Here is a 26,714-nt window from a genome sequence, read left to right on the forward strand (position 1 = left end):
TGTATGTGTGGGTTGGGGGTTCATACTTCTGATAGAGCAGAACCGCTAGAGGCTCTAAGGGTGGGCCGGGTGAACCCGTGTATGTGTGTTGGGGGTTCATAGTTCTGATAGAGCAGAACTGTTGAGCCCGTGTGTGCTTTGTTTGTGTGTGTGTGATGTCCGGACACTGTGTTGCTGTATGGTTAATGTGTGCATTGTGTGGTCGGTGCACTGTGTTTCTAACCGTGCAAGTGTATAAGTGTATGGTGTATAAAAGAGAATAAATCTACAGTGCGGGGGGGTCAGTACTACCCGTGTTTGAAGCAGCCGAGTGAGGCCTGAGGCGCCGGCTGCAGCAGGCTGCGGGGGCAGGGACAGAAGTGCCCCACAGAGAAGCGAGTGGAAGAATGTCCTTGATGGTATTTATCGTGTTTAAATGTAGTGATTTGTGTAGATTTGGTACATTTTAACCGTGAGTATGAGTATGAGCTCAGAGTGTTCCTTTGCCTTGGATGTTTGATTTTGGTTGTGTCCAAGAAAATGGATGTGAGTAAATGCTGAATTATGGTATGCTATGTTGTGTTGAGAAAAGCGAGCACTTTGAGAGATATGCCCTTTCCCAGTGGTTTTGTGTGGTGATTTTCTTCCGCTGCATTGTGGTAATTTGATTCTCAGATTGTATAGTAGTGTTTGTGGAGATTTTAAGATTTTGTTGCAACAAGAGTGGCATTTTATATAGGAGAACTATAGTACGGTGATTTATGCTTAATTATGATAGAGTTAAAGGAATTCCAAGAATTCCCCCCCTCACAGCAATTCAAGCCTTGGCTCTAGCGAATTTGAGATAAAGGGGGGTGCGGGTGCGAGTGTTTGTATCTGAGGGCATATCAGAGTTTCGGCTGTGACTAGCACAGCCTTTTTGCAAAGCAGTAAAACAAGTGTAAGTAGACACAAAGCTTAATTAGATTGTGCAAGAAGAGAACTAGAAAAGACTGATATTTTGTTTGATCAGAATATAGTGTCTATATCACGTTTTTGATTAGCATGCTGTGTGAGGTGACAGTGGCTGTCCCCTGGGCACAGGGACAGCTCTGGCTGCCCCGTCTCCCCAGGGAAAACGGGAATGGCCTGTGAGCAAAAGCTGGATGTGCAGTTATTATTGCAGTGCGGTGTTTATGAGAAACACTGGTTTTGCTGTTCTAATAAGTGTCAGGGCACATGTAAATTAGAGGTTTCTGGTCAAGCGGATTCAGAACCTAAGGTCTTAGAACTTGTGTGTGGGAACCACATCTGATACCTGCCACCTGGAGCTGTGTGTATAGGAGGAAAGTTGAGAAACTACTGTGAAGGTCTGTAAAAAGGTTTGAGTGGAAGTTAGATAGGGCAAGGAGAAATAAATAATGAGAACTGACCAGAGCAAAGAGGTTCCTAAATTAGCCCCTTTTGGGAGGGGCTCACTGGGAGAAGGCTGCCAGTGGGAGCAGCTCAGAAAACAAAAAGATTTATAATACTTCATTGCTGTTAGTACTGTTTTAAAATAGGAGGATAAATGGGATTGAGTTTTGTATGCTGAAATGTCTCTGTGTTTTAAGAAATCACCCAAATTTCTTGAAAAGGGAAAACAAGGCAAAGAGAAAGCAAATCAAACATGTTGTTCAGCATGCAGCATAAGATAGCAACGTATGAAATAAGGCAAGGATTATCATGCTGAAATGCAAAGCAATCACAGTTCACAAAATGGGTACATATGATTTGCCAAAGGCTCCTCCCAATGTAAGGGAGGAAGGGTAAAGATGACCTCCCCAAAAGGGAAGAATTTTTGTTGACACAAGGGCCATATATTCAGTTTTAAATAAAACTTTAGTACCTGTGGAGAATGTTTATGTTGCAGTGTGGGGAACAACTGAACAACTGGCCAGTCTGAGAAGGCATCCTTGTGCAAACCTTTAAAGTAATATGTGTACTATGTGTACCTAAAAGCTTTTGTACAATTCGCTCAATTTGCTAAACATTCTCAAATGAGAAAGGTTACTCTGGAGGGAAATGATATAAAGATGTTAGGCTTAACATTAACAGACACTGAAATTAAGAAAGACATTAGTAAGGAGATATTAGAATAAGTAAACAAGTGTTTTCAAGGGTATGGGCCTCTGCTCTACCAGGGAGAGTGAAAGATGCTCCCCCATGAGCATCAAGTTTAGGGAAAGAACACAACTAGTGAGAACTGAGTAGTACCCTCAAAAGGAAAATAAGGAAGGAATCAGCCCAATAACTGATAGTACTGGATTAAGGGCTGTCAATAAGATAACACAGGATTTATACCCTGTGGTAGCAAATCCATATACCTTACTGACTTGTTTAACACCTGAGCTAACCTGGTTCACTGTTTTAGGCCTAAGAGATGCCTTCTTTTGCCTCCCTATCCACGAAGCCAGCCAGGAAATTTTTGCATTCAAACTCAAGCTCACATAGTCCATGTGCCTGAAGGCTTCAAGATTCCCCACTCCGATTGGAGAACAGCTTGCAAAGACCCAGAGTCCCAGGAAGCTCCACAAGAGGAAAGGAGGCTGTTGCAGTACGTGGACGATCTTCTAGTAGCCACTCGGATGAGGGAAGCGAGAGAAGCCTGGATGGTAAGCCTTTTGAATTTCCTAGGACTCCAAGGACACAGAGTCTCAAAGAAAAGGCACAGGTAGTGAAACAGAAGGTAATCTACCTGGGGTAAGAAGTGAGTGCGGAGCAGCAGACTTTAAATCAAAGAAGCCCTATGCCAAACCCTGAAACCCCAGACAATGAAAGAACTCCGAACCCTCTTAGGCATGATAGGGTTGTGCCAGCTGTGGGTTTATAATTATGGATTGCTCGCCAGACCCATCTATGCTCTTATTGCCAATGGAAACAGAGATCTCCAGTGGACACAAGACACCACATGGGCCTTTCGCCAGCTAGAGAGAGTGCCCTCATGTCGGCTGCAGCTTTGAAACTTCCAGATGTAAGTAAGCCATTCTTTCTATTTTTCCCACGCAAGGAATTGCCCAGGGAATATTGGCTCAGGACTTGGACCCTTACTGAAGGGCAGTTGCTTACTTCTCTAAGCAACTAGATGCAACAGCCAAAGGATGGCCAGGTTGCATCAGAGCTGTAGCAGCAGTCGTGCTGAATATTCAAGAGGCATGCAAGTTTACCCTGGGACAAAAATGACTGTGCTAGTGTCCCACACAGTGTCCGCAGCACTGGAAGTAAAGAGTGGCCACTGGCTCTCACCACAGAGGTTTCTGAAATACCAGGCCATCATGGTAGAGCAAGACGATGTAGAGATAGTGGTGACTAATATTGTCAACTCAGCTTCTTTTCTCAGTGGACACAAGAGTTGCCTAGAGACCACCGAAGCTACCTACTCCTGCCACCCAGACTTAAGGGACGCTCCTCCGGACGATGCAGAGACCTGGTTCACTGACAGGAAAGCGACATTGCAAAGTTCACGGTGACTACCTGCAGAGAGGTAATCGAGTCTGGACCCTTACCAACAGGTACCTCTGCGCAGAAGGCTGAGATAATTGCCCTGACCCGTGCCCTGGAAAGGGCAAAAGGGAGGAGAATAACCATCTACACAGACCCAAGGAATGCATTTGGAGTCATACATGCACATGGAGCCATCTGGAAAGAGAGGGGACTGCTGACCTCACAGGGAAAGAAGAGACAATCCAGCTGCTGGAAGCAGTTCAGCTACCTGAAAAGGCATATTAAGGCACACTAGAGGGTGAGCTTAAAATTGGAGGAAAGAAATGAGCTGGCGGATGGAGAGGCAAAGAAAGCAGCAAAGGGTGAGGTACAGATTTTCCTCGAAAGTAAGCCATAATACAATAATACTACCCAAAAGAGACGTACAACTGCAAGGGGTGGGCTACCATTGAAAGAGAGCTAGTAATCCCTTCCCATTTTCGTGGTTACTAGTGAAGGAAGGGCACTAGAAAACACACTAGGGCCTAACTACTTAGAAGCCTTTTATAGAGTGTGGCTCCTTTCTCAAAATGACCAAGGCTGTGAGTGATACAGAGTGCATTACACAAATCTGATTGAAACAATCCTTGTATCGTTGTCAGGAATTTATATGCCACTATCACTCAGGTAAGCCGACAATGTGATCCTTGCCTCCAGACTAACGCCAAAATACGCCCCCGGCCAAAACTCGGTCAGACTGGGAGAGGCCATGGGCCTGTACAGCAGTGGCAAATTAACTTTTCAGAACTCCCAAGGAAAGGAGGGTATCAGTATTTACTGGTATTGATAGATACATTTTCAGGGTGGCCAGAAACATTCCCCACCAGAACTGTCAAAGCTCAAGAGGTGATCAGATTATTTTTATAATGAATAAGACCATGCTTCAGAGTTCCAGCCACGATATCCTCAGATAAAGAATCACATTTCATTTCCAAAATAGTGCAACAGATTAGTAGCCATCTGGGCATAGATCAGGAACTTCACACCCCATACCACCCCCAATCAAGCGGCCAGGTGGAGAGAATGAATCATTTGATTAAGCAGCAAATCATAAGACTGGGGAAAAAAGTTAACCTACCCTAGCCCAAGCTCTTCCACTAGCACTATTGCAAATTCAAACTAAACCTTGAGCTAAAGGAATGCTGTGTCCTTTTGGAATGCCTTATAGAAGACCATATAGAATACAAAGGGAATGTCCAGAATGTCCACCTACATAGTAGCATTAAGCAAACAGCTCAGAGTAATTGAGAAACATGTGGCTGGAACTCGGAGCAGGGAGTTAGATAGCCTGGGGATGATGTATATGTTAAGTCTCTTACAGAGAAGACTTCGGAACCACAGTGGGACAGACCACTGCGAGTACTTCTCACCACCTTCACTGCAATCAAAATCAAGGAGCAGAATGCCTGGATCCATCACTCTCGGGTGAAGAAGGCCCAGAAACCCCTTAAGGACTGACGCCAGGAGACAATGAACTGAGATTAAAACTTACTCGGGCAAAATGAGTATATTGCGGTCAGGAGTAGCTCATATTTTAGTTTGTAGAATTGTATTCTGTGTAATCATAACTGAAGTTTCAGAACTTGAGAGTACCTCTGTTCAAAGTAATGCTAAATGGCCTTGGTCCCTGGCATTTAATCAGTATACTGGATCCATAGGAAAACCTTCTGAGATAAAAGATTTAAACATATCTACTGTAGTAATCCACGAGAATCAGGTATGTGAGGAGCAAGAATGGCAAGAACAGGAACTGTGGACTCTTCAAGGAATCAGAGGAGAAGAAATCAAAGTAGGGTGCCAGGTCATCAATAGGGTAGCTTATGAGAGACCAGATGTAATTAGTGTCTGAACCTCCCTTGGTGTATATGAACACCAGGAAGTCTGTGATAACCTAAGTGAATCAGACTGTAGGTGTAATTTCACCTTGATACAGCCTGTAGAAGTGACCTGCCTTTGAGCTCGAATTACTATCAGACTTTCATTTGAATTCAAAGTGGACACTGCACTTTTAAACACAGCAGGGCCTTATACACTACATGCTAGTTCAGACTCTACCCAAACTCCAAACTTGAACCTAACGTAGTAAAAAATGTGACTGAACAACAGCTCCTTAGGTCATTTTCCAAGCCGGTTGGCTGAACACTCAGGCAATGACTGGTAAAGGGTGCTGAACTGCAAGTGGTAAATTAACCCAAGCAAGGAAGGTGATTTTCTTTATAGCTATCCCTTTTCCTACTGAGATTTGGATCAGTGATTGTCCCAGTCTGAGGTGGTTGGATTCTGCTTAAAAGAGGTAGAGAGAGACCCCCCCCTCAGAGCTCAGCAGCAGGCTGTAGGATTTTGAGCATCACTTTTGTGCTGAGTGTTTCAAGTAGCAGAAACCTGATCCCAGTTTCTTCTGAGGCACTGCAATGAATTTAGGCTCTTCTCTCAGACTTCCCCTTCATTATTTACTTGAGGCTTGGACCTGAAGCTAGGGGCAAGGTGGGTGAGGTTTCGTAGACCAGGAGAGACATTCCTGCTTGCCACACATCTGGGAAATCAGGTGCTCTGGAGGGGGAAGGAGATTCCTGAGGTCTCTACATTTCAGAACAAACATCTGCCTCAAATATGACCTAAACCTCTGTCAGATACACTTGTGAAGTGTGTCTGAATTTGCAGTGTGAGCCCAGCACATCCCTCTGGCAGGGAGGGATGGTCATAAACAGAAAGCAGTTCCTGTTCCCCATAACAAACATCTAACTGGCATATTAGGGACAAGATTAGGAGTTTTAAATGGAATTGATTCAGAAATACTGGTGAATAAACTGGCCACTGCAGCAGGTGGCCTAACAAAATTGAAGCAGCCTTTATAGTAATCTCTATTGGCATTAGGAACTAGCCAGTGACAGATTTCAAAAGTACTGCCAAAGTAAGGAAGTATGAAAAGGCCGGGGACCAAGACCACAAGTTGATAGTAGAAGCACTTAGTATAGTTCAAGATAATGTGTCTTTAGCTTTCAGTTGTATACAAGCACAGTTATGGATACAAGCAACAGCAGCTCTGATCATATGGGAAAGGGGTGAAGGTAATTTTCCAGCTGAAATTCAAGAAATTGTGTTGGATAATGCAATTGATTTTGAAAGGAACTTTCTGTCCTGGCAGACTATGTTGAATTTCACCTATGATCGTGTTTCTAATGTGGCAACTGCCTTTGTGCTTACCATACATAATGCCACTGTTTATGTTATCCATCCCATCATTGCCCTAGGATTAAACCATGAAAAAACAATACTCTATCCTTCAGAACATGGAGTGTGGGCACAAAAGATGAATGGAAAGTGGCAGACAGTAAACTTGGAATCCTGCATTACTAGAGAACAGATGGGATTCATTTGTGAAAGCAATACTATTAATGCTCAGGATGTGTGTTTGGACACTGAGCAGAGTATTTGTCACTTCAAAATTCATCCAGTCACTGACCAGAAAACTGTGCTCGTATATACTGGAAAAGGGGGTATGCTTGAGAAGGAGACAGAGAAAGAAAAACAGAAAAGACCACAAGGTCGATTGGCCCCCGACTTAGAAATTCCTTTGATAAAGAAGAACTGGTGCTAAATGTCACGCGGAATGAATATGTATGAACTTATTGTGAAACTGTATGCATATGCATTTGGAAGGGGGATAAAAGAAGACCCGAGGTCTTCAGAGGCACGCATTCCTTGTTGGGGGACTTGCGTCTGGCGCGCGTCATAAATAAACATACTGGGCTTGAGTACTTTTATAAAGTTGTGAGATTTCTTCTTTTCTCCGCAAAACACTCCTCCAATTGCAATTCCTTTGATGGTGTCTCCATTCCAGAGTGTTCATAGGTCCTTCTTTTCTCTTTTGGCCTTCAGTGGGGATCAGTTTTGGCAAGCTTTGCTGCATGTGCCTGCACTTGATGGCATATGGCCTGACTTCATTTTGATGGTTTTGATTTTGGGAAAATTTCTTTTTTTCTTCTTTTTTCTTTAAGTGTCCATGCCATGTCCCTCATACCTTTCGCCCTATGGTGTATACTCCTCGTTGACTTTTCCCCCTGCTTTTGCAACATCGGTGAGCTTAGTTTTGGCATGTGTTGGTCCTTTGCAATGCAGCTCATTTCCTCACAGGCCATTTTTTGAAGGCACAAAAATTCCCGATTTTCTGGTTTTTTCAATTGCATTTCATTTGACTTTATCTCCTTTCCAGAGGGTTTGTAAGGCTTTCTTTTCAGGGTCGCAAATTCTCTTTCCCTATCCGAAGGGAAATTTCATTTCCTTTCGGGACGGGAAAGGGAATCTTGCGTTTTCAATGGGGACCAATAGAGGAATCTTTGGTGCTTGTCCCTGCCCTGGATGGCATGCCATGCCTTTTGATGGCGTTGACATTGGTAAGGATTTTTTTCTTTTTTTTTTTTTTTTTGCATGTACCCATGCCATGTTTTTCATATCTTCCCTTCCAAGTTGTGTCCTCCTCCTTGATGTTTTCCCCTGCTTTTGAAACATCTGTGAGCTTAGTTTTGGCATGTTTTTGTGTTTTGCACTGCACCTATTATAATCCCGGTCCATTTTCTTGTAATCGGGGAATTTCACAAATTTTTTTTTTTTATGCTATCTCCATTCCAGCGTGTTTGTAAGTCCTTCTTTCCTCTTTTGGCCTTCAGTGGGGTACAATTTTGGCAAGCTTTGCTGCATGTGCCGGCACTTGATGGCGTAAGGCCTGACTGCATTTTGATGGCTTTGACTTTCGGAAAGTTTTTTACCATTTTTGTTTGTTTTCTGAAGTGTCCATGCCATGTCCCTCATATCTTGCCCCCTAAGTTTTGTCCCCCTCCTAGACTTTTCCCCCTTTTTTTTTCCAGACTCTGCGAGCTTAGTTTCGGCATGTGTTGTTGCTTTGCAATGCCGCTCATTTCCTCACAGGCCATTTTTTGAAGGCACAAAAGTTCCCGATTTTCTGGTTTTTTTCAATTGCATTTCATTCGATCCTATCTCCTTTCCAGAGTGTTTGTAAGGCTTTCTCTTAAGGGTCGCAAGATTTCCTTTCCCTACCCGAACGGAAATTTCCTTTCCTTTTGGGAAGGGAAAGGGAATCTTGCGATTTCATTGGGGACCAATAGAGGAATCTTTGATGCTTGTTCCTGCCCTTGATGGCATTCCATGACTTTTGATGGCTTTGACTTTGGGAAGGACTTTTTTCTGTTTTATTTTTTTTTTTTCATGTATCCATACCATGTCACTCATATCTTCCCTTCCAAGTTGTGTCCTCCTCCTTGATGTTTTCCCCTGCTTTTGAAACATCTGTGAGCTTAGTTTTGGGATGTTTTTGTGTTTTGCACTGCACCTGATATAATCCCGGTCCATTTTCTTGTAATCGGGGAATTTCCCAAATTTTCATTTTTTCTCCTCCAATTGCAATTCCTTTGATGCTATCTCCATTCCAGCGTCTTTGTAAGTCCTTCTTTTCCCTTTTGGCCTTCAGTGGGGATCATTTTTGCAAGCTTTGCTGCATGTGCCTGCACTTGATGGCATATGGCCATCCTGCATTTTGATGGTTTTGACTTCGGGAAAATTTTTTTTTTTTCTTTTAAAGTCTCCATGCCATGTCCCTCATATCTTTCTCCCTATGGTGTGTACTCTTCGTTGACTTTTCCTATTACCGCGCCTGAGTGGGTCGCAGCTGGTGATAGAGCGACAGTGAATCTTGTATCTTGATGAGAAGGCCTAATTTATTAAGATATTTTATATAATACATTATGACTTTATTAATAGAATATGGAGAGCGGTTTGCAGAGCAGCTAGGCTAGCTAAGAATAGAAAGAAAGAATCTAAAACAAAGTTTTGGCCAAGGATTCCGTCCCCTAGCTTGCACTGGTGTTTGGCCCTTAATTATAAACATAGGAAATAAACCAATCAAGGTGTCCCTGTTGTATGCCACAGCAGCTGATAATAATTGTTTACCTTTTCTTCTGAAACCTCGGGCCTCCAGAAGACGCAGAAATCCGAAAGAAAGGATTTCTGTGGAGAAATGTCCGCGGCATCTCACCTTTCCAAACTGTACAAAATAAAATAAAAATGCTGATGTGGAATGAACAGGAAATTTCTTCACCTATAAAATATAGAATACTAACAATTCTCTAAAACAATCCAAAAATATATGAAAAATGCCAAAAACAATGCAAAGAAAATTGAAGTCCATGCACCTGAGTTTCAGGAACAGTCCAAGAGCCGAAGTTGTTTAGTAGTTTCCCTTGGAATATCTGAGAGTTCTTTTGGTCCTGAAACAGACTTCTGCAAAAGAGTTCCATCAATAGCCATCAAAAACCACCGACAGTCTTAATACAATTTTAAACAATTTAAAACAATTTGAAACCATTTGAACAATTTTGGAATGTCCTTTCTGGCCCTTCAATGCTTCAGCGCTTCAGAGCTGCTGCCCGCTATTTTCAATCTTTTTTATTTAATTTTAATTTTTTTTTTTTTTGATCGAAAACAAAAGAGCAGCAGCCGAGCAGAGCAGTGCCAGAGAAGGAAAGGCCCTGGGGGCCCTTGCCCATGCTGGACCAGGAACCCCAAAACTGGCTCACAAAGGGGGACCAGGACCAGTAGGAGAAACCAGAACCCCCAGAAACACAAGGAGGCCAAGTGATGGCCCTGGCCCAGGAACCTCCTGAGCCCAACGTCCTAGGCCAAACTCATAAGGAAGGCTCTGCATATCCACAGGCCTGAACCCTGCTGCCAGTACAATGGCAGCACGGGTAGTGAGACGCTTCGTTTCCCCTAAACCACTGAGGCATGCCAGCAGTGAGGAAATAGAAGCTGACCTAGAATCTCCATCTCGGGTCTGGGAATGTTTGTTTCCCACAGCAACACGGCACTACCCCCACCGGGCTGGGGACCAAAGGCAGGGCTCTCGGGAGCCCCCTCCCCCTCGCCCCTAGGGCGCAAGAGGGGCGGCAGAGATGGCAGCCTCCATGGGACAGCAACCGAAACACCACCCCCCAAACCGCCGCTGATCTTAAAAACCGGCAGCTGGACTGCCGCAAGAGTCAGCTGGCGGGCAGCCCTCGCTCCACTGAAGGAGAGACCCCCCGCCGGGGCGGCTGCTGGGGCAGCCGGCCCGGGACGGCACAAGCTCGAACAAGCCGCCGCTTCCAGGGCAGTCTCTGATGCCGACCCGGAGGGCAGAGCCGCTGGGAGGTCCGGTGGAAGCAGCGGGGGGGAAGCCGGAACTGGGGAGGGAACCGCGCTGACTGTGGGATCCGCCGCGGGCTGCTCCGAGGGTCCCGCAGGTTCAGCGGCGTTTTCTGCCGCTGACTCCAGGGTCTGCTGCGGAAGCGCAGTCACAGCCTCCGTCACAGCGCAAACAGGCAGCAGCGGAGCCTGGAGAAGCGGCGGAGCATCGCTGTTGCTTAGCAACAGGTCAATCGCCGAAAGTGCTGTCACTTCTGCCTTCTCCGAACCAGGCTCTGGCGGGGGCAGGGAGGCCGGTGAAACCGTGGGCAGGACCTCCTAGAGTGACGGCTCTGGCAGGGGCGTGGAGGAAACCTCAGAGACCGGTGCCGCCCCCATGTCTGAAGGAGGCGGAGTCTGAGAGGCCAGCGCTGGCTGGTGCGGCCACTCCCATCCCCCCGGAGAGAGAGAAGGGGGGGAAGGAGAAAACTCCATCTGAGCATGCTCCGGAGCAAGAGTAAAAAAAACTTCTTCGCGCCGCGAAGTTTCAGCCCCCCCCACCGCGAAGCAGGAGCGGGGAAAAAGCCCAAAGTCATCACCCACCGGGTCTTCTGCCAAGGGGGGGGGAAACGGAGCCTGGCCATAACAATTAGAGATCCATTGAAAACAATCTGCTCTGCGTTTCAGGACTGGGAAAAGCTTTATAAATGCTGGGTAGGTAGAAGGCAACACGCGTCCCTGACTGTAGACGCACTGGATAATCGAGTCCATGCACTCCCAGACGAAAACATCTAAAGCGTACAGGACATCAGTAAAGAACCCAAAAAGCTTTGCCCATCGAAAGAATTCATAGATATCTGTTTCTGACAAAAGGAAACCGTCTTCCCTGCACCAATGTTCCCACAGGGCAATAACTTTCTCCTCTGAAGGGGAGAATTGAATCTCTTCTGGCAAGGCATGTGTCTGCCATACGAACAGCCACAAGCTACGAAGGGCTGGTTCATCAGGGATAGAAAAGTGAACACTACCTTTTGAAAGAGTCCAGCTTGCTCTGGCCAGCTCCACAGGTCTGCTGCTCTTTTCCATCATCTTTCCTGATGGTTTTCCAGAAGAAGGTTCTGTTGTGGTCAGCCTTGGCTGTGAACTCTATCCAAATCTTCAGTTCTTCAGCTCTGGGCTTGAATCCACTTTTGTGGTCACTTCAAAGCAACCATCAAATGCTACACATACAGGATTTTTACCCAGTGCAGCAATTTGCTCCTCTGGTCTTATTACATTAAGTTTTGCTCTTACATGAGGGGTCACCAGATATTACCGCACCTGAGTGGGTCGCAGCTGGTGATAAAGAGACGGTGAATTTTGTATCTTGATCAGAAGGCTTGATTTCTTAAGATATTATATATAATATATTATGACTATATTAATAAAATATAGAGAGAGGTTTGCAGAGCAGCTAGGCTAGCTAAGAATAGAAAGAAAGAATCTATAACAAAGTTGTGGCCAAGGACTCAGTCCCCTAGCTAGCACTGGTGATTGGCCCTTAATTATAAACATAGGAAATGAGCCAATCAAGGTGTCCCTGTTGCATTCCAGAGCAGCTGATAATATTTGTTTACCTTGTCTTCTGATGCCTCGGGTCTCCAGAAGACGCAGAAATCCGAAAGAAAGGATTTCTGTGGAGGAATGTCCGCGACATTTTCCCCCTGCTTTTGCAACATCGGTGAGCTAAATTGTGGCATGTGTTGGTCCTTTGCAATGCAGCTCATTTCCTCACAGGCCATTTTTTGAAGTTACAAAAATTCCTGATTTTCTGGTTTTTATTCAATTGCATTTCATTTGATCCTATCGCCTTTCCAGAGTGTTTGTAAGGCTTTCTTTTCAGGGTTGCAGGATTCCCTTTCCCTTCCCGAAGGGAAATTTCAATTCCTTTCGGGAAGGGAAAGGGAATCTTGCGATTTCAATGGGGACCAATAGAGGAATCTTTGGTGCTTGTCCCTGCGCTTGATGGCATGCCATGCCTTTTGATGGCTTTGACATTGGGAGGGATTTTTTTCTTTTTATTTTTTTTTTTCATGCATCCATGCCATGTTCCTCATATCTGTCTCCCTATGGTGTGTACTCCTCGTTGACTTTTCCCCCTGCTTTTGCAACATTGGTGAGCTTAGTTTTGGCATGTGTTTGTCCTTTGCACTACGCCTCATATAATACCGGGCCATTTGCTTAGAGTCACTAAATTTCCAAATTTTTTTTTTTCCCCTCCATTTGCAATTCCTTTGATGGTGTTTCCATTCCAGAGTTTTCATAGGTCCTTCTTTTCTCTTTTGGCCTTCAGTCGGGATCAATTTTGGCAAGCTTTGCTGCATGTGCCTGGACTTGCAGGCTAAGGCCTGCCTGCATTTTTATGGCTTTGACTTTGACAAAGATTTTTTCCTTTTTTAGTTGTTTTCTGAAGTGTCCATGCCATGTCCCTCGCATCTTGCGCCCTAATATTTGTCTCCTTCCTTGACTTTCCCCCTTCTTTTTCCAAAATCTGTCAGGTTTTTTTTGGCATGTGTTTGTCCTTTGCAATGCAGCCCATTTCCTCACAGGCAATTTTTTGAAGGCACAAAAATTCCCGATTTTCTGTTTTTTTTTCAATTGCATTTCATTTGATCCTATCTGCTTTCCAGAGTGTTTGTAAGGCTTTCTTTTCAGGGTTGCAAGATTCCCTTTCCCTTCCCGAAAGGAAATTTCATTTCCTTTTGGGAAGGGAAAGGCAATCTTGCGATTTTAATGGGGACCAATAGAGACACGTGTCATGTCGGGCTGGTTTGATAGTATTAAGTGGCTCCTGCAATCTGCCATCCAGAAGCGGGGAAGGTGAGATTTCTTTGCCAGAGAAAAGGGCAGTTGCTTCTGTTTGAAGGCCTATGGCTGGGAGTGGCCGGTAGGCTCCGGACAATCCACGATACGCGGGATGCTTCCCAGACCCAAGCTGGCACCAGTGCCATATCGGGCTGGTTTGATAATACCAAGTGGCTCCTGCAATCTGCCATCCAGAAGCGGGGCAGCTGAGTTTTGTTTGCCAGGGAAAAGGGCCGTTTTTTGAGTTTGAGGGCCTGTGGCTGGGAGTGGCCTGCTGCCTCCTGAAAATCCAAAATACGCAGGATGGTTCCCAGACCCAACGTGGCACTGCTGCCAAGTTGGGCTTGTTTGATAGTACCAAGTGGTTCCTGCACTCTGCCATCCAGAAGCAGGGCAGGTGAGTTTTGTTTGCAAGGGGAAAGGGCCATGGTTTTCCTTTCAGGGCCTGTGGCAGGGAGTTGCCGGCTGGCTTCTTAAAATCTTTATATGCTGGATGTCTCCGAGACCCAAAGGGGCAACACTGCCAAGTCAGGTTTATTTGGCAATTCCAAGAGGCTCCAGCAATCTGCGATCCAGAAGCGGGGCTGGTGATTTTTGTTTCCCAGGGAAAAGGGCCGAGATTTTTTTTGGCAGCCTGTGTCAGGAGGTGACCGGCTAGCTCCTTAAAATCCACGATACGCAGGATGGTTCCCAGACCCATGGTTGCAACACTGCCAAGTCGGGCTGGTTTGATAGTCCCAAGTGGCTCGTGCAATCTGCCATCCACAGGTGGGGCAGGTGAGTTCTGTTTGCCAGGGAAACGGTCCGAGGTGTATTTTTTGCGGCCTGTGGAAGGGAGTGACCAGCTGGCTACATAAAATCCCCGATACGCAGGATGTTTCCCAGACCCATGGTGGCAACACTGCAATGCAATGCTGGTTTGATAGTACTAAGTGGCTCCTGCAATCTCCCATCGATAATTGTGGCAGGTGAGTTTGATTTGCCAGGGCAAAGTGCCGTGGTTTGTGCATGGGGGCCTATGGCCGGCAGTAGTCGGCTGTCTCCTGAAAATCTTTGATATGCAGGATGGCTCCCAGACGCAAGATGGCAACACTGCCAAGCCAGCCTGATTTTGCAGTTCCAAGTGGCTCCAGCAATTTGCCATCCAGAAGCGGGGAAGGTAACTTTTGTTTTCCAGGGAAAAGGGTCAAGGATTTTTTTTGGGGACCTTTTGAAGGGAGTGGCCGGCTAGCTCCTGAAAATCCACGATACCCAGGATGGTTCCCAGACTCATGGTGGCAACACTTCCAAGTCGGGCTGGTTTAATAGTACCAAGTGGCTCCTGCATCTTCCATCCAGAAGTAGGGCAGGTGAGTTTTGTTTGCCAGGGAAACAGGCCAAGGTTTTTCTCTGGGGGCTTATGGCCTGCATTGTCCTCATGGTTCCTGAAAATCTACGATAGGCAGGATGGTTCCAAAACCCAAGGTGGCACCAGTGCCAAGTCGGGCTGCTTTTAAAGTAACAAGTGGCTCCTGCAATCTGCCATCCAGAAGCGGGGCAGCTGAGTTTTGTTTGCCAGGGAAAAGGGCCGTGGTTTGTGTTTGAGGGCCTGTGGCCGGGAGTGGCCGGCTGCCTCCTGAAAATCCACGATACGCAGGATGCTTCCCAGACCCAACGTGGCACCAGTGCCAAGTCAGGGTGGTTTTAACGTACCAACTGGCTCCTGCAGTCTGCCATCCAGAAGCAGGGCAGGTGAGTTTTGTTTGCAAGGGGAAAGAGCCATGGTATTCCTTTCGGGGCCTTTGGCTGAGAGTGGCCCGGTGGCTCTTTAAAATCTTTTAGATGCAGGATGGCTCCGAGACCCAAATGAGCAACACTGCCAAGTCTGGTTTATTTGGCAGTTCCATGTGGCTCCTGCAATCTACCATCCAGCAGCCGGGCAGGTGACTTTTGTTATCCAGGGAAAAGGGCAAAGTTTTTTTCGGCAGCCTTTGTCAGGGAGGGACCGGCTAGCTCCTGAAAGTCCATGATTCGCAGGATGTTTCCCAGACCCATGGTGGCAACACTGCAAAGTGGGTCTCGTTTGATAGTACCAAGTGGCTCCTGCAATCTGCCATCCAGAAGAGGGGCATCTGAGTTTTTTTTGCCAGAGAAAAGGGCCGTGGTATATGTTTGGTAGCCTGTGGGTAAGAGTGGCCGTCTGGCTCCTGACAATCCACTATAGGCAAGATGGTTCCCAGACCCAAGGTGGTACCAGTGCTAAGTCAGGCTGGTTTGATAGTAGTAAGTTGCTCCTGCAGTCTGCCATCCGGAAGAGGCACAGCTGAGTTTTGTTTGCCTGGGAAAATGATCTTTGTTTTTTTGGGGTCTGTGGAAGGGAGTGGCTGGCTGGCGACTTAAAATCCATGATTTGCAGGATGTTTGCCAGACCCAACCTGGCACAACTGCCAAGTCAGGCTGGTTTGATAGTACCAAGTGGCTCCTGCAATCTGCCATCCAGAAGCCGCAAAGCTGAGTTTTGTTTGCCAGGGAAAATGGTCTTTGTTTTTTTGGGGTCTGTGGAAGGGATTGGGTGGCTGGCGCCTTAAAATCCACGATTCGCAGGATGTTTCCCAGTCCAGAGGTCGCACCAGTGCCAAGTCGGGCTGGTTTGATAGTACCAAGTGTCTCCTGCAATCTGCCATCTGGAAGAGGCACAGCTGAGTTTTGTTTGCCAGGGAAAACTGCCGTGGTTTGTGTTTGAGGGCCTGTGGCTGGGAGTGGCCGGCTGCCTCCTGAAAATCCACGATATGCAGGATGCTTCCCTGACCCAACGTGGCACCACTGCCAAGTCGGGCTGGTTTGAACGTACCAACCGGCTCCTGCAGTCTTCATTCCAGAAGCAGGGAAGGTGAGTTTTGTTTGCAAGGGGAAAGGGCCATGGTTTGTCTTATGGGACCTTTGGCTGAGAGTGGCCCGCTGGCTCTTTAAAATCTTTTATATGCCGGATAGCTCCGAGACCCAAAGCGGCAACACTGCCAAGTCTGGTTTATTTGGCAGTTCCAAGTGGCTCTAGCAATCTGCCATCCAGATGCTGAGCAGGTGAGTTTTTTTTGCCAGGGAAACGGGCCGTGGTTTGTGTCTGGGGTCCTATGGCTGGGAGTGGCCGGCAGGCTCCTGAAAATCCACGACAGGCAGGATGGTTCCCAGACCCAAGGTGGCACCAGTGCCAAGTCGGGCTGGTTTAATAGTGCCAAGTGGCTCGTGCCATCTACCATCCAGAAGCGGGGCAGCTGAGTTTTGTTTGCCAGAGTAATGGGCCATGGTTTGTGTTTGACAACCTATGGCTGGGAATGGCCGACTGTCTCCTCAAAATCCACAATACGCAGGATGGTTGCCAGACCCATGGTGGCACCAGTACAAAGATGGGCTGGTTTGATAGTACCAAGTGGCTCCTGCAATCTGCCATCCAGAAGCGGGGAAGCTGAGTTTTGCTTGCCAGTGAAACGGGCCTTAGATTTTGTTTGGGTGTCTGTGGCTGGGAGTGGCCAGCTGGCTCCTGAAAATCCACGATACGCGAGATGGTTCCCAGACCAAAGGTGGCACCACTGCCAAGTCGGGCTGTTTTGCACGTACCAACCGGCTCCTGCAGTCTGCCATCAAGAAGCGGGGCAGGTGAGTTTTGTTTGCAAGGGGAAAGGGCCATGGTTTTTCTTTCGGGACCATTGGCTGAGAGTTGCCCTCTGGCTCTTTAAAATCTTATATATGTAGGATGTCTCTGAGACCCAAAGGGGCAACACTGCCAAGTCTTGTTCATTTGGCAAGTCCAAGTTGCTCCTGCAATCTGCCATGCAGAAGCGGGAAAGCTGAGTTTTGTTTGCCAGGGAAAAGGGCCGTGGTTTTTGTTTGGGTGCTGTTGAAGTGAGTGGCCGTCTGGCGACTTAAAATCCATGATTTGCAGGATGTTTGCCAGACCCAACCTGGCACCACTGCCAAGTTGGGCTGATTTGATAGTACCAAGTGGCTCCTGCAATCTGCCATCCAGAAGCGGGGCAGCTGAGTTTTGTTTTCCAGGGAAACGGGCCGAGGTTGGGTATGGGGGCTTATGGCCTGCAGAGTGCGTCTTGTTTTGGGAAATCTACTATAGGCATGATGGTTCCCAGACCCAAGGTGACACAAGCGCCAAGTCGGGCTGGTTTGATAGTACCAAGTGGCTCCTGCAATCTGCCATCCGGAAGAGGCACAGCTGATTTTTTTTTGCCAGGGAAAACTGCCGTGGTTTGTGTTTGAGGGCCTGTGGCTGGGAGTGGCCGGCTGCCTCCTGAAAATCCACGATACGCAGGATGATTCCCAGACCCAACGTGGCACCAGTGCCAAGTTGGGCTGGTTTAATAGTACCAAGTGGCTCGTGCCATCTACCATCCAGAAGCGGGGCAGCTGAGTTTTGTTTGCCAGAGTAATGGGCCGTGGTTTGCGTTTGACAACCTATGGCTGGGAATGGCCGACTGAGTCCTCAAAATCCACAATACGCCTGATGGTTGCAAGACCCATGGTGGCACCAGTACCAAGATGGGCTGGTTTGGCAGTTCCAAGTGGCTCCAGGAATCTGCCATCCAGAAGCGGGGCACCTGATGTTTCTTTCCCAGGGAAAAGGGCCGAGGTTTGTGTTTGGGGGCCTATGGCTTGGACTGTCCGGCTGGCTCCTGAAAGTCCACGATACGCAGTATGCTTCCCAGACCCAAGGTGGCACCACTGCCAAGTCGGGCTGGTTTGAAGGTACCAACTGGCTCCTGCAGTCTGCCATCAAAAAGCGGGGCAGGTGAGTTTTGTTTGCAAGGGGAAAGGGCCATGGTTTTTCTTTCGGGACCTTTGGCTGAGAGTGGCCCGCTGGCTCTTTAAAATCTTTTATATGCAGGATGGTTCTGAGACCCAAAGGGGCAACACTGCCAAGTCTTGTTTATTTGGCAGTTCCAAGTGGCTCCAGCAATCTGCCATCCAGATGCTGAGCAGGTGATTTTTTTTTCCAGGGAAACGGGCCGTGGTTTGTGTCTGGGGTCCTATGGCTGGGAGTGGCCGACAGGCTCCTGAAAATTCACGATACGCAGGATGGTTCCCAGACACAATGTGGCACCAGTACCAAGTTTGGCTGGTTTGATAGTACGAAGTGGCTCCTGAATCTGCCATCCAGAAGCGGGGCAGCTGAGGTTTGTTTGCCAGGGAAAAGGGCCATGGTTTGTGTTTGGGAGCCTATGGCTGGGAGTGGCCGGCTGTCTCCTGAAAATCCACAATACGCAGGATGGTTGCCAGACCCATGGTGGCACCAGTACCAAGATGGGCTGGTTTGATAGTACAAAGTGGCTCCTGCAATCTACCATCCAGAAGCGGGGCAGCTGAGTTTTGCTTGCCAGGGAAACGGGCTTTAGATGGATTTTGGTGGCCTGTGACTGGGAGTGGCTGGCTGGCTCCTGAAAATCCACGATACGCGGGATGCTTCCCAGACCCATGGTGGCACCAGTGCCATGTCGGCCTGGTTTGGCAGTTCCAAGTGGCTCCAGGAATCTGCCATCCAGAAGCGGGGCACCTGATGTTTCTTTCCCAGGGAAAAGGGCCGAGGTTTGTGTTTGGGGGCCTATGGCTGGGACTGTCCGGCTGGCTCCTGAAAGCCCACGATACGCAGGATGCTTCCCAGACCAAAGGTGGCACCACTGCCAAGTCGGGCTGGTTTGATAGTACCAACCAGCTCCTGCAGTCTGCCATCAAGAAGCAGGGCAGGTGAGTTTTGTTTGCAAGGGGAAAGGGCCATGGTTTTTCTTTCGGGACCTTAGGCTGAGAGTGGCCCGCTGGCTCTTTAAAATCTTTTATATGCAGGATGGTTCTGAGACCCAAAGGGGCAACACTGCCAAGTCTTGTTTATTTGGCAGTTCCAAGTGGCTCCAGCAATCTGCCATCCAGATGCTGAGCATGTGAGTTTTTTTGCCAGGGAAACGGGCCGTGGTTTTTGTCTGGGGTCCTATGGCTGGGAGTGGCCGGCAGGCTCCTGAAAATCCACAATATGCAGGATGGTTCCCAGACCCAATGTGGCACCAGTGCCAAGTTGGGCTGGTTTGATAGTACGAAGTGGCTCCTGAATCTGCCATCCAGAAGTGGGGCAGCTGAGTTTTGTTTGCTAGGGAAAAGGGCCGTGGTTTGTGTTTGGGTGCCTATGGCTGGGAGTGACCGGCTGTCTCCTGAAAACCCATAATACGCAGGATGGTTCCCAGACCCAAGGTGGCAGCAGTGCCAAGTCTGGCTGCTTTGATATTACTAAGTGGTCCCTGCAATCTGCCATGATCACGTGAAGAAATACTTTCTGGTGTCCGTACTGGGCCATATGCTCTTTCTTCTCTCCCTCAACTTCTCCATCACCTCTCATCTGTTTCACAAGCGCTATCTTCAAGGTCCACAGGCTACTTTTCACAGAATCTTCAGGCCTGATGTAGTGAGAATGATGAATAGAACAGAGCTGGGATCTATTTTCCAGTTTGGATAAAATGCATTCTGCACACAAATCCAAGGAGAAGGTGCTGCCCCGATGCCCAGAAAATCTTTCACTACTGCTAGTGTTCTACGTCAACTGCAACTTAGTCTGAACGAAAAGCTTTTTCTCTGAGAGCATCTGAGAGGTTTGCATGAAGCGCTGATATCTGACATATGCAATTTTGAATAGGAGAGGAAAAAGAAAATGGCAAGGAGTTTTTCATTTTAGTGGTTTCAATTTTAATTTCCGTGCACTTTTTCAAAACTTGTCAGCTCAAATGCCCATCAACATCTTTTAGTCATCTTTAAGTCAGTATTCATATAAAATGTGCTTCCAATCCAAAGAATTTCAAATTTGCACTCCAAGTTTCTATGCCTAGATTTATGATTTCCTACACATATTAGATGAAAGGAAGGCCTTTTTTACTGTGGGAGTGCTGGAACACTGGAACAGGTTGCCCAGAGAAGTTGTGGGTGTCCCATCCCTGAAAGTATTCAAGGTCAGCTTGGACGGGGCTTGGAGCAGCAACAAAGGAGAAGCTTGATGGTAGAGAAACAAAGTTGGACTATAGAAGAAACTCGGATTGAAGTATAGGAGCAAGTTTTCTCTCAGCTCTTGGGGTAAATTCAAAGTTGTACAAAATGACATTTATCTGTGATATTCACTACTGTAACAGAAAGTTTCATGAAAACTGTACAGAAGATAGCAAATTTTAAAAGAGATAAGAATTACAGCATAAAATCCATGGGATGGGTTACAACATGAGACACTCTCTAAGAGAAAATCTCTGTGTTTCAGCACTTCATCATGGTAAGATTTCATGAAGTGCCAAAGAAGGCGGCAAAATATCATTCGGGACATTATTTACTGGAATTCAGCCTGGCCATTAGTAGGAACTGGGTTTGAACACATCATGTAGATATACCACACACACTTTCCCTTCACTGAAAAATTACTGTTTACAACGAATAAGCAATTGACGATCAAAATTGATTGAAAGCATCTTAAACATGTCAAGTATTTCATTGTAGATGATCTGTGATCCAAATGCTTCTTCCACCTTAGAGAGGGACAGAACAATTCTTCCATATCATGATGGTTTAAAATTGTATCAACCAATGTTTTCTGCTGAAAAGATATCATCTATTTTTTTCTATTTTTCTAAGAAAGTATTCCTAGACATAGAACAGGTGAGAACTAAGTAATTTTAAAGAAACAAATGAAATTAAAATATTCTGTAAATAGAATGAAATGAAAAGCTGTGTTTTAAATAGGAGCTAAATATTAAACAGAATTTTTGTACCAGGCATTTGAATTACTGCACCAGCTCTTTTGCCCATCAAGAGAAGCATTTAGCATTTCAGTTTTTCCAAGGTGTTCATGATCTGCTATGCTGATCTCTGTGTGTGCCTAGGTGTGTGTGGAAGGGGGGGCATGTGAAGGGGAGTGTGTATGTTTGCTTTACAATTGTTGTGGCAGATTCATGCCTCAGCTCCACATTTTGTTTTAGAAAGGTCACACAGAGTGGATATGAAGTTTACTATCAACAAGAGATCAATTCCCAAATCATCCATTTGACTCTACCTTATAAATCATGTGCTTTTGAGACAGAGTAAAGATCCATTCTGAATTAGGTGAAGTGTCTAAGAGAGGTGAAAAGTCTGTGAGGTCAAAGCTGAAGGAAGAACTCGCATGCCGAGACAGCAAGGAGACTGAGAAAGAAAAACAGAAAAGACCACAAGGTCGATTTGCCCCCGACTTAGAAATTCCTTTGATAAAGAAGAACTGGTGCTAAATGTCACACGGAATGAATATGTATGAACTTATTGTGAAACTGTATGCATATGCATTTGGAAGGGGGATAAAAGAAGACCCGAGGTCTTCAGAAGTACGCATGCCTTGTTGGGGGACTTGCGTCCGGCGCGCGTCGCAAATAAACATACCTGGCTTTACAACTTTTATAAAGTTGTGAGGTTTTTTCTTTTCTCCGCAAAACATTATGGCGAGCCAGCCAGGATTTCTCTGGCCCCACAGGGGCAGGGGGGATAGACGGACCTCCAAGGCGCGCCCTAGGATTTTTTTCTGGTGGGGCTCCGCTCGTCTCAGCTTGCCCCCTGCGAGGACAGACAAGGACCTGCTGGCCTGCGGAGGAAGATACGGGATGTACTGAGGTTCCCCCAGGGTAGGGAAAGGAGAGCAAGGGAGTAAACCACCCAGAGACGTCTGGGTTCAGCTGATAGAGCCGCTGTATTAGAGATGGAGTTCATCGTTCTGATAGAGCAGACCGCAAGCGGTTCTGGGGGTGAGCTGGGTGAACCCGTGTATGTGTGTTGGGGGTTCATAGTTCTGATAGAGCAGAACCGCTAGAGGCTCTAGGGGTGAGCCGGGTGAACCCGTGTATGTGTGGGTTAGGGGTTCATAGTTCTGATAGAGCAGAACTGTTGAGCCCGTGTGTGCTTTGTTTGTGTGTGTGTGATGTCCGGACACTGTGTTGCTGTATGGTTAATGTGTGCATTGTGTGGTCGGTGCACTGTGTTTCTAATCCTGCAAGTGTATAAGTGTATGGTGTATAAAAGAGAATAAATCTACAGTGCGGGGGGGTCAGTACTACCCGTGTTTGAAGCAGCCGAGTGAGGCCTGAGGCGCCGGCTGCAGCAGGCTGCGGGGGCAGGGACACAAGTGCCCCGCAGAGAAGCGAGTGAAAGAATGTCAGTGATGGTATTTATCGTGTTTAAATGTAGTGATTTGTGTAGATCTGGTGCATTTTAACCGTGAGTATGAGTATGAGCTCAGAGAGTTCCTTTGCCTTGGATGTTTGATTTTGATTGTGTCCAAGAAAACTGATGTGAGTAAATGCTGAATTATGGTATGCTATGTTGTGTTGAGAAAAGCGAGCACTTTGAGAGATATGCCCTTTCCCAGTGGTTTTGTGTGGTGATTTTCTTCTGCTGCATTGTGGTAATTTGATTCTCAGATTGTATAGTAGTGTTTGTGGAGATTTTAAGATTTTGTTGCAACAAGAGTGGCATTTTACATAGGAGAACTATAGTACGGTGATTTATGCTTAATTACGATAGAGTTAAAGGAATTCCAAGAATTCCCCCCCCTCACAGCAATTCAAGCCTTGGCTCTAGCGAATTTGAGATAAAGGGGGAGTGCGGGTGCGAGTGTTTGTGTCTGAGAGCATATCAGAGTTTCGGCTGTGACTAGCACAGCCTTTTTGCAAAGCAGTAAAACAAGTGTAAGTAGACACAGGGCTTAATTAGATTGTGCAAGAAGAGAACTAGAAAAGACTGATATTTTGTTTGATCAGAATATAGTGTCTATATCACGTTTTTGATTAGCATGCTGTGTGAGGTGACAGTGGCTGTCCCCTGGGCACAGGGACAGCTCTGGCTGCCCCGTCTCCCCAGGGAAAACGGGAATGGCCTGTGAGCAAAAGCTGGATGTGCAGTTATTATTGCAGTGCGGTGTTTATGAGAAACACTGGTTTTGCTGTTCTAATAAGTGTCAGGGCACATGTAAATTAGAGGTTTCTGGTCAAGCGGATTCAGAACCTAAGGTCTTAGAACTTGTGTGTGGGAACCACATCTGATACCTGCCACCTGGAGCTGTGTGTATAGGAGGAAAGTTGAGAAACTACTGTGAAGGTCTGTAAAAAGTTTTGAGTGGAAGTTAGATAGGGCAAGGAGAAATAAATAATGAGAACTGACCAGAGCAAAGAGGTTCCTAAATTAGCCCCTTTTGCAAGGAGCTCACTGGGAGAAGGCTGCCAGTAGGAGCAGCTCAGAAAATAAAAAGATTTATAATACTTCATTGCTGTTAGTACTGTTTTAAAATAGGAGGATAAATGGGATAGAGTTTTGTATGCTGAAATGTCTTTGTGCTTTAAGAAATCACCCAAATTTCTTGAAAAGGGAAAACAAGGCAAAGAGAAAGCAAATCAAACATGTTGTTCAGCATGCAGCATAAGATAGCAACGTATGAAATCAGGCAAGGATTATCATGCTGAAATGCAAAGCAATCACAGTTCACAAAATGAGTACATATGATTTGCTAAAGGCTCCTCCCAAGGTAAGGGAGGAAGGGTAAAGATGACCTCCCCAAAAGGGAAGAATTTTGTTGACACAAGGGTCATATATTCAGTTTTAAATAAAGCTTTAGTAACTGTGGAGAATGTTTATGTTGTACTGTGGGGAACAACTGAACAACTGGCCAGTCTGAGAAGGCATCCTTGTGCAAACCTTTAAAGTAATATGTGTACTATGTGTACCTAAAAGCTTTTGTACAATTCGCTCAATTTGCTAAACATTCTCAAATGAGAAAGGTTACTCTGGAGGGAAATGATATAAAGATGTTAGGCTTAACATTAACAGACACTGAAATTAAGAAAGACATTAGTAAGGAGATATTAGAATAAGTAAACAAGTGTTTTCAAGGGTATGGGCCTCTGCTCTACCAGGGAGAGTGAAAGATGCTCCCCCATGAGCATCAAGCTTAAGGAAAGAACACAACTAGTGAGAACTGAGTAGTACCCTCAAAAGGAAGATAAGGAAGGAATCAGCCCAATAACTGATAGTACTGGATTAAGGGCTGTCAATAAGATAACACAGAATTTATACCCTCTGGTAGCAAATCCATATGCCTTACTGACTTGTTTAACACCTGAGCTAACCTGGTTCACTGTTTTAGGCCTAAGAGATGCCTTCTTTTGCCTCCCTATCCACGAAGCCAGCCAGGAAATTTTTGCATTCAAACTCAAGCTCACATAGTCCATGTGCCTGAAGGCTTCAAGATTCCCCACTCCGATTGGAGAACAGCTTGCAAAGACCCAGAGTCCCAAGAAGCTCCACAAGAGGAAAGGAGGCTGTTGCAGTACGTGGACGATCTAGTAGCCACTCGGATGAGGGAAGCGAGAGAAGCCTGGACGGTAAGCCTTTTGAATTTCCTAGGACCCCAAGGACGCAGATTCTCAAAGAAAAGGCACAGGTAGTGAAACAGAAGGTAATCTACCTGGGGTAAGAAGTGAGTGCGGAGTAGCAGACTTTAAATCAAAGAAGCCCTATGCCAAACCCTGAAACCCCAGACAATGAAAGAACTCCGAACCCTCTTAGGCATGATAGGGTAGTGCCAGCTGTGGGTTTATAATTATGGACTGCTGCCAGACCCCTCTATACTCTTATTGCCAATGGAAACAGAGATCTCCAGTGGACACAAGACACCACATGGGCCTTTCGCCAGCTAGAGAGAGTGCCCTCAAGTCAGCTCCAGCTTTGAAACTTCCAGATGTAAGTAAACCATTCTTTCTATTTTTCCCACGCAAGGAATTGCCCAGGGAATATTGGCTCAGGACTTGGACCCTTACTGAAGGGCAGTTGCTTACTTCTCTAAGCAACTAGATGCAACAGCCAAAGGATGGCCAGGTTGCCTCAGAGCTGTAGCAGCAGTCGTGCTGAATATTCAAGAGGCATGCAAGTTTACCCTGGGACAAAAATGACTGTGCTAGTGTCCCACACAGTGTCCGCAGCACTGGAAGTAAAGGGTGGCCACTGGCTCTCACCACAGAGGTTTCTGAAATACCAGGCCATCATGGTAGAGCAAGACGATGTAGAGATAGTGGTGACTAATATTGTCAACTCAGCTTCTTTTCTCAGTGGACACCACAGTTGCCTAGAGACCACCGAAGCTACCGACTCCAGCCACCCAGACTTAAGGGACGCTCCTCTGGACGATGCAGAGACCTGGTTCACTGACAGGAAAGCGACATTTCAAAGTTCACGGTGACTACCTGCAGAGAGGTAATCGAGTCTGGACCCTTACCAACAGGTACCTCTGCGCAGAAGGCTGAGATAATTGCCCTGACCTGTGCCCTGGAAAGGGCAAAAGGGAGGAGAATAACCATCTACACAGACCCAAGGAATGCATTTGGAGTCATACATGCACATGGAGCCATCTGGAAAGAGAGGGGACTGCTGACCTCACAGGGAAAGAAGAGACAATCCAGCTGCTGGAAGCAGTTCAGCTACCTGAAAAGGCATATTAAGGCACACTAGAGAGTGAGCTTAAAATTGGAGGAAAGAAATGGGCTGGCCGATGGAGAGGCGAAGAAAGCAGCAAAGGGTGAGGTACAGATTTTCCTCGAAAGTAAGCCATAATACAATAATACTAACCAAAAGAGACGTACAACTGCAAGGGGTGGGCTACCATTGAAAGAGAGCTAGTAATCCCTTCCCATTTTCATGGTTACTAGTGAAGGAAGGGCACTAGAAAACACACTAGGGCCTAACTACTTAGAAGCCTTTTATAGAGTGTGGCTCCTTTCTCAAAATGACCAAGGCTGCGAGTGATACAGAGTGCATTACACAAATCTGATTGAAACAATCGCTGTATCATTGTCAGGAATTTATATGCCACTGTCACTCAGGTAAGCCGACAATGTGATCCTTGCCTCCAGACTAACCCCAAAATACCCCCCGGACAAAACTCGGTCAGACTGGGAGAGGCCATGGGCCTGTACAGCAGTGGCAAATTAACTTTTCAGAACTCCCAAGGAAAGGAGGGTATCAGTATTTACTGGTATTGATAGATACATTTTCAGGGTGGCCAGAAACATTCCCCACCAGAACTGTCAAAGCTCAAGAGGTGACCAGATTATTTTTACAAGAAATAATACCACGCTTCAGAGTTCCAGCCACGATATCCTCAGATAAAGAATCACATTTCATTTCCAAAATAGTGC

The sequence above is a fragment of the Melospiza georgiana genome, chromosome W, assembly GCF_028018845.1.
Source record: "Melospiza georgiana isolate bMelGeo1 chromosome W, bMelGeo1.pri, whole genome shotgun sequence".
Taxonomy (NCBI): Eukaryota; Metazoa; Chordata; class Aves; order Passeriformes; family Passerellidae; genus Melospiza; species Melospiza georgiana.